Here is an 8,088-nt window from a genome sequence, read left to right as displayed (position 1 = left end):
CCCAGGTTCAGATGGGTTCACAGCAGAATTCTAACAGATGTACAAAGAGGAGCTGGTAACATTTCTTCTGAAACTATTCCAAAGAATACAAAAACAGGGAATCCTTCCAAAGTCATTTTGTAAGACCAACATCATCCTGATACCAAAACGTGGCAAAGACTCAACAAGAAGAGAAAACTTCAGGCCAATATCCATGATGAACATAAATGCAAAAATCTTCAGTAAAATTCTGGAAACTGAATGCAATAGCACATCAAAAATCTTATCAATCACAATCAAGTAGGCTTCATCCTGGGGATGCAAGCTGGCTCAACATACACAGATCTATAAATGTAATCCACCACATAAACAGAAGCAAATAAAGAAACCACATGATTATCTCAATAGATGCAGAGAAGGCCTTTGACAAAATTCAACAGTCCTTTATGTTAAAAACTGTCAATAAATTAGGTATTGATGGAATGTATCTCAATAAAAGCTATTTATGACAAACCCACAGCCAATATCATACTGAGTGGGCCAAAACTGGAAGCATTCCCTTTGAAATCTGGCACTAGACAAGGATGTCCTCTCTCACCACTCCTATTCAATATAATATTGGAAGTTCTAGCCAGAGAAATCAGGCAAGGAAAAGAAATAAAGTGTATTCAATTAGGGAAGGAGAAAGTCAAATTGTCTCTATTTGCAGACAACATGATTGTATATGTAGAAGATTCGATCATCTCAGCCCAAAATCTTAAACTGATAAGTAACTTCAGTAAAGTCTCAGGATAAAAAATTAATGTGCAAATGTCACAAGCATTCCTATACACCAATAACAGACTAAAAGAGAGCCAAATCAAGAATGAACTGCCATTCACAATTGCTACAAAGAGAATAAAATACGTAAGAATACAACTAACAAACGATGTTAGCGACCTCTTCAAGGAGAACTATGAACCATTGCTCAAGGAAATAAGAGAGGACACAAACATGAAAAAACATTCTATGCTCATGGTTAGAAAGAATCAATATAGTGAAAATGTCCATACTGCCCAAAGTAATTTATAGATTCAATGCTATCCTCATCAAGCTACCTATGACTGTCTTCACAGAACTGGAAAAAACCACCTTAAACTTCATATGGAACCAAAAGAGAGCCTGAATAGCCAAAACAATACTAAGCAAAAAGAACAAAGCTGGAGACATCATGCTTCCTGGCTTCAAACTATCCTACAAGGCTACAGTATTCAAAACAGTACTGGTACCAAAACAGAGATATAGACGAATGGAACAGAACGAAGGCCTTGGAGGCAACGCTGCATATCTACAACTATTCAATCTTTGACAAATCTGACAAAAACAAGCAATGGGGAAAGGATTCCCTGTTTAATAAATGGTGTTGGGAAAACTGGCTAGCCATGTACGGAAAGCAGAAACTGGACCCCTTCCTGACACCTTACACTCAAATTAACTCCAGATGGATTAAAGGCCTAAACATAAGACCTAACACCATAAAAACCCTAGAAGGAAACCTAGGTAAAACCATTCAGGATATAGGCACAGGCAAGGATTTCATGACTAAAACACCAAAAGTATTGGCAACAAAAGCCAAAATAGACAAATGGGATCTAAGTAAATTCCAGAGCTTCTGCACAGCAAAATAAACAATCATTAGCGTGAACTGGCAACCAACAGAATGGGAAAAAATTTTGAAATCTACCCATCTGACAAAGGGCTAATATACAGAATCTACAAAGAACTAAAACAGATTTACAAGAAGAAAACAAACAAACCCATTTAAAAGTAGGTGAAGGACACGAACAGACACTTTTCAAAAGAAGACGTATTTGAGGCCAACAAACATGAAAAAATTCTCATCATCACTGGTCATTTGAGAAATGCAAATCAAAACTACATGGAGCTACCATCTCATGCCAATTAAAATGGTGATCATTAAAAACTCTGGAGACAACAGATGCTGGAGAGGATGTGGAGAAATAGGAACACTTTTACGTTGTTGGTGGGAGTGTAAATTAGTTCAACCACTATGGAAGACGGTGTCTCAATTCCTCAAGGATGTAGAAACAGAAATTCCATTTGATCCAGCCCTCTCATTTCTGGGTATATATCCAAAGGATTATAAATTGTTCTATTATAAAGACAAATGCACAAGTATGTTCATTGTGGCACTGTTTACAATAGCAAAGACCTGGAACCAACCCAAATGCCCATTGATGATAGACTGGACAAGGAATATGTGGCACATATACCCCATGGAATACTTTGCAGCCATAAAAAAAGATGAATTCATGTCCTTTGTAGGGACATGGATGAATCTGGAAACCATCATTCTCAGCAAACTGACAAAAGAACAGAAAATCAAACACCGCATTTGATTTTCTCACTCATAGGGGGTGTTGAACAATGAGAACACATGGACACAGGGAGAGGAGCATCACACAATGGGGTCTGTTGGGGGGAACTAGGGGAGTGACAGCGGGGACAGGGAGGTTGGGGAGGGATAACATGTGGAGAAATGCCAGATAGAGGTGACGGGGGATGGAGGCAGCAGATCACATTGCCATGAATGTACCTATGCAACAATCCTACATGATCTGCACAGGTACCCCAGAATCTAAAGTACAAAATATATATAGAAATAAAAATTTATAGAGAAATGCAAATCAAAACAACATTGAGATACCATCTCACGCCAGTTAGAATGGCGATCATTAAAAAATCTGGAGACAACAGATGCTGGAGAGGATGTGGAGAAATAGGAACACTTTTACACTGTTGGGGGAAGTGTAAATTAGTTCAACCATTGTGGAAGACAGTGTGGCGATTCCTCAAGGACCTAGAAATAGAAATTCCATTTGACCCAGCAATCCCATTACTGGGTATATATCCAAAGGATTACAAATCTTTCTACTATAAGGACACGTGCACACGAATGTTCATTGCATCACTGTTTACAATAGCAAAGACCTGGAACCAACCCAAATGCCCATCGATGATAGACTGGACAGGGAAAATGTGGCACATATACACCATGGAATATTATGCAGCCATCAAAAACGATGAGTTTGTGTCCTTTGTAGGGACATGGATGAACCTGGAAACCATCATTCTCAGCAAACTGACAGAAGAGCAGAAGATCAAACACCGCATGTTCTCACTCATAGGTGGGTGTTGAACAATGAGAACACATGGACACAGGGAGGGGAACACTACACACTGGGGTCAGTTGGGGGGAAATAGGGGAGGAATGGGGGGGGGTGGGGAGCTGGGGAGAGATAGCACGGGGAGAAATGCCAGATGTAGGTGATGGGGAGGAAGGCAGCAAATCACACTGCCATGTGTGTACCTATGCAACAATTCTGCATGTTCTTCACATGTACCCCAAAACCTAAAATGCAATAAAATAAGTAAATGGAAAAAAGAAAAAAGAAAGAAATAAAAATTTATATATATATATATATATATATACACACACACATATATATATATATATATATATATATACACATATACATATATACACACACACATATATCAGTATCTTTGGATATTGATATAATCTCATATATATATGATTATATCTCATATATATTGATACAATCTCATATACATATATATGATTATATCAATATCCAAAGATGTCATTTCTGGAAAGCTGATTTGGAAAATATGGATTAATGCCTTGACCAAAAAAAACCTTTTCAAATACTTCCCCCAGTCTTGAATTTGGAACCTGAACAAAGAAAAGTTTCACCTGAAGAACAGACACTTACCCACTTAATTTAAGGAAGGTCTTCACTTGCTTTCCATCTCTCTTGTACAGAGTCCAGATGAGAGATCAGATAAACTCACTGATCACTGACATATTAACCTAACTGACATGCAAACATGGACCAATGGATTTAAAATTTCCTATCCACCAAGTAAGTGACATATCCTGGCTCTGGGAATCAGCCAGATCAATGTGGAGAGTTGGCAGTGTTTCTACTCAACACTTGGGAGAAGACAGAAGGTCTTGTCAGTGGGAAGAGGGAAATGCAATTGGGAATGGGGGTTAGTATGTGTTTCTCATTACTGACTTTTTTCATTCATCTAGTATATGCTGAGTGTTTCCCCTAGAATAACTGACCTTTAGAAAGATGATTCCCCTCACAATTGTATTATTTTTATTTTTGTGCTGAAAAACTGATGTTGATTTGTGTTTCATATAGTGTACATGGAAATAATGGGGGGAATCTCTGTATGAAAGGAAAACAAAGTTTTTCTTTCCTCCTCAATATTTCCAGAGACATCTGCTCAGATTATCTGAGTTTTCCCATTCATGGGATGAGTCTCCTCAATAAACTCCACAATTCTGTGTATGATCATTTAGGCATAGATCAGAGTGACACTTGGAAGCATGGTATAAAAATATACATTTATCAAATAAAAATGTAAACAAATGTTAAAAATGGAAAACAGATAAGTTAGGCAGGGACTAGCTTGAAGTTATGTCAACAAGGACAAACACTGCAGTTTCAGTCAAATATCTGCCATCTTTGTAGTAGAAGATTTTGACATGTAAATTCTAATTTTTTTCTTTATAAGTAACTGTGATGCTTAATGACATGGCAGCTTTTAGTATCTTAGGCCATTTATTGAAGGCCTATTAAATCATTTCAAGGCATGTAAGCCAGTGCTTCTGAGTAAAGCAGTGACATACATGCTTTCTCCTGATTTCTCCAACTATATAAAACTTCATTAAAGCTATTCCTGAACAATATAAAGGAAGTTCCTTCAGTAACATAAATCTTCCCAATCTTTTGCCCCAGGAGAGAATGTGGATTTATAGAAAAATAGTGGGTGTGAGTAAAGTGGGAAATTATTTGGGTAATAAGAATATATTTTTTCTTTTGGTCAAGGAAGGAAATCATGAAAACAAGACTGGAATACAGAAATATCATACTAATATATATGGTAAGTTCTTGAGAAAAGAGGCTGATAAAATTTTAAAATACAGAAACAATAATATTAGAACAAAGTTTATAGAAAAGTGTAAAAAAATATGTTCTTGTTCAGAATATATAAAGAACACTTACAAATCAATAAGAAAAAGGCAATCAATTAAAACATGGTCAAAAGATAACTACCAGGTATTTCATCTAAGAAATGACAACTGGTCAGTAACCACAAGAAGACATGCTCAACATGAAAGGGAAATGTATATCAAAACAACAATGAGGTACCACTTAACACCACTAGAATGCCTATAATAGAGAAGATGAAAAAAAATACTGCAAAAGATGTGGAGAAATTGGAACCCTCATACACTGCTAGTGGAAATGTAAAATTACACAACTGCGTTGAATAACAGTCTGACAATTCCTTGAGATTAAACATAGTTACCATTTGACTTAGATTCCCACTTGAGTAGTTATCCAAGAGAAACATGTGTCTACAAACATGTCCACAGTACATTATTCATAATAGTAAAAACCTGGAAACAATCCAAATGTCCATGAACTGTTAAATAAAATGCGGTATTTCTCTGCAATAGAATATTAATCACAAATAAGAGGAAAGAATCTACTGATACATGCTTAGATGAGCTTTGAAAACATTATGCTAAGTGAAATAACCCAGACACAAAAAGCCACTATTTCATGATTTTACTTATATGCCATACCTGGCATAGGTAAATTCATACAGACAGAAAGTATAATAGAGGTTACTAGGGATAAGGAGAGGGTTGATGGAAAAACATTATTTAATGCATACAGAGTTTCTCTTAGGGATTATGAAAAGTTCTAGAAATTAATAATGTTGATTGTTGTATGATATTGTAAATGTATTTAATACCATTGAACTATGGAGTAAAAAATTGTTAAAATGTGAAATTTTATATTATATATATTTCACCAGAACTTTAAAAATAATTGACAATGTTTAGAGTCTTTTAAACAGAAGATTTAAAATAAAAAATTTCAAGAAAAAACTACGTTTAAAAATTATTTTGAATTAAAAATATGAACTTAACCTTCTCCCCCAAATCAATCTTATATTAACAATATTAAAAAATAAAAACCATATGTATTAGATGCAGAAAAAACATGAGAAAATTGAACATTTTTCATTAAAAAAATAATCTCAGCGGGGCCAGGCGTGGTGGCTCACACATGAAATCCCAGGCCTTTGGGAGGTCGAGGCAGGCAAATCACCTGAGGTTGGGATTTTGAGACCGTCCTGACCAACATGGAGAAACCCCGTCTCTACTAAAAAAAATACAAAATTAGCTGGGCATGGTGGTGTTTGCCTGTAATCCTACCTATTCACGAGCTGAGGCAGGAGAATCCCTTGAACCTGGGAGGCGGAGGTTGTGGTGAGCTGAGATCGGACCACTACACTCTAGCCTGGGCAACAAGAGTGAAACTCCGTCACAAAAAAAAAATGCTAACATTCTACGTAATGATGAAAGACTGGATGTTTTCCCCGAAGACCAAGAATAAGACTGGCATGTCAGCTGTTACCACCTCTATTCAACACTGTACTTGGAAATTTGAGCAACTGTAATCACTTTTAAAAGGGAGTCACGAGAAGGAAGAAAGGAGGGAAGGAAGAAAGGAAGAGTGTAAGAGAGGAAGGGAGGGAGGAAAATAAAAGGCATCTAGACTGAAAAGAAATAAGTAAAACTGTCTTTATTCACAGACATAATCATCTGTGTAGAAAACCAAGTGAAATTCACTGCAACATTACTGACACCAGTAAGTGAGTTTTGCCACATTGCAGGACAAGATTGATATACAAAAATCAATTGTAATTCTATATGTTACAAATAAACTGTTAAGAATTGAAATTTTAAAAGTAATACTATTTATAATAGCATTAAAATATAAAATGCTTGGGAATATATCTGACATACTATGCAAAATATCTGTACAATGATTACCAAAAAATATTGTGGAGAAAAACTAAAGAATATCTAAGAAAATACCTTATTCATAGGTTGAGAGGCTCAACATTAAGATGTTCACTCTTTCCCACGACATAATGCAATCCCAGTCCAAATCCAAGCAGGTATTTTGTAGAAATTGACAACTGATTTTAAGACTTCCATGGCATGTAGATGACACAAATGCAGTAAATCTGAAAAAACAAAGGAATAAATTTAGAGAGCAAACACAATGCAGTTTGAAGAATTATTATAAAGCCACAATAATCATAACAGTGTGATTTTGACATAAAGATAGATCAATGGAACAGAATAGTGTCCAGAAACCAGATATACATCACACACACACAGACACATACAAAATGTCACTGGTCAAGTGACTGCTTATCAACAGTAATTGCTTGAGACATTAATCTAGGATCTGTTGGTTTTAAGTCACTACCATAACCTTGAGAAGTTGATGATATCATTATTTTCTGAGAACAGTTTCAGTGTGCAAACTGATGGTTCCATAGAGATGGCAGAGTGTAGAGCCAGAAAAAAAAGGGATACCCACAGACTTCTTGAGATTTTTTTTAAAGTTATAAAACATGATAAACTAATGAGGCATAAGTATACTTTTCATTATGAATATTTATGTTTTCACATCTTTCAGTAATGTGTATAAGAAAAAGTAATTAATGTAGTATTTATCAACAAAGCAATGGAGAGGGATGACATTCATTATTTACAGTTTATTTCAAGAATCAATGATTTAAATTTAATTCATAATTTTTAGCAACATACCTTCATGTACTTCTGCAGTTATGTTTTCTTGCACACCTGCTGTATTTGAAAAAGTGAAATTTTATTAATAATGTTTAAATTAAACAAGAGAAATTCTGATGTAGCCCCATTGTAAGTCAAGGAGTATCTCTACTCTGGGCTGATTATCCTTAGCCTGAAAATCTGAAATCCAGAATGCTCTACAATCTGAAACTTTTTGAGCACAGGCATGTTATCACAACCAGAAAGGTCCACACCTGACCTCATGTTACAGGATGTGGTGAAAACACAGTTAAAACTTTGTTACATGCAAAACATTTTCGTAAAACACTGTACAGGATGGGTGTGATGGCTCATGCCTATAATCTCAGCATTTTGGGAGGCCAAGGCAG

At 35.7% G+C, this 8,088-nt stretch overlaps 1 protein-coding gene across 2 annotated transcripts in view; it reads right to left on the bottom strand.

Annotated features, from left to right (window-relative positions):
- Nucleotides 1-8,088, bottom strand: part of ANKRD62 (ankyrin repeat domain 62) — an 83,244-nt gene that overhangs the window by 16,773 nt on the left and 58,383 nt on the right. Inside the window, exons 16-17 of one of the 2 annotated variants that reach the window (XM_037727849.1) lie at nt 7,718-7,756; nt 6,974-7,125 (exon numbers count right to left, since the gene is read on the bottom strand). The gene's annotated coding sequence lies outside the window, so the exon portion shown is untranslated. Of the gene's footprint in view, nt 1-6,421; nt 7,126-7,717; nt 7,757-8,088 lie in introns of those variants that run through there. The other variant, XM_037727848.1, reaches the window with a different exon arrangement.

This window comes from Cebus imitator, unplaced genomic scaffold, assembly GCF_001604975.1.
Source record: "Cebus imitator isolate Cc_AM_T3 unplaced genomic scaffold, Cebus_imitator-1.0 Scaffold242, whole genome shotgun sequence".
Lineage (NCBI taxonomy): Eukaryota > Metazoa > Chordata > Mammalia > Primates > Cebidae > Cebus > Cebus imitator.
The sequence above is the reverse complement of the archived record's forward strand: the minus strand, read 5'-3'. Positions and strand labels throughout refer to the sequence as shown.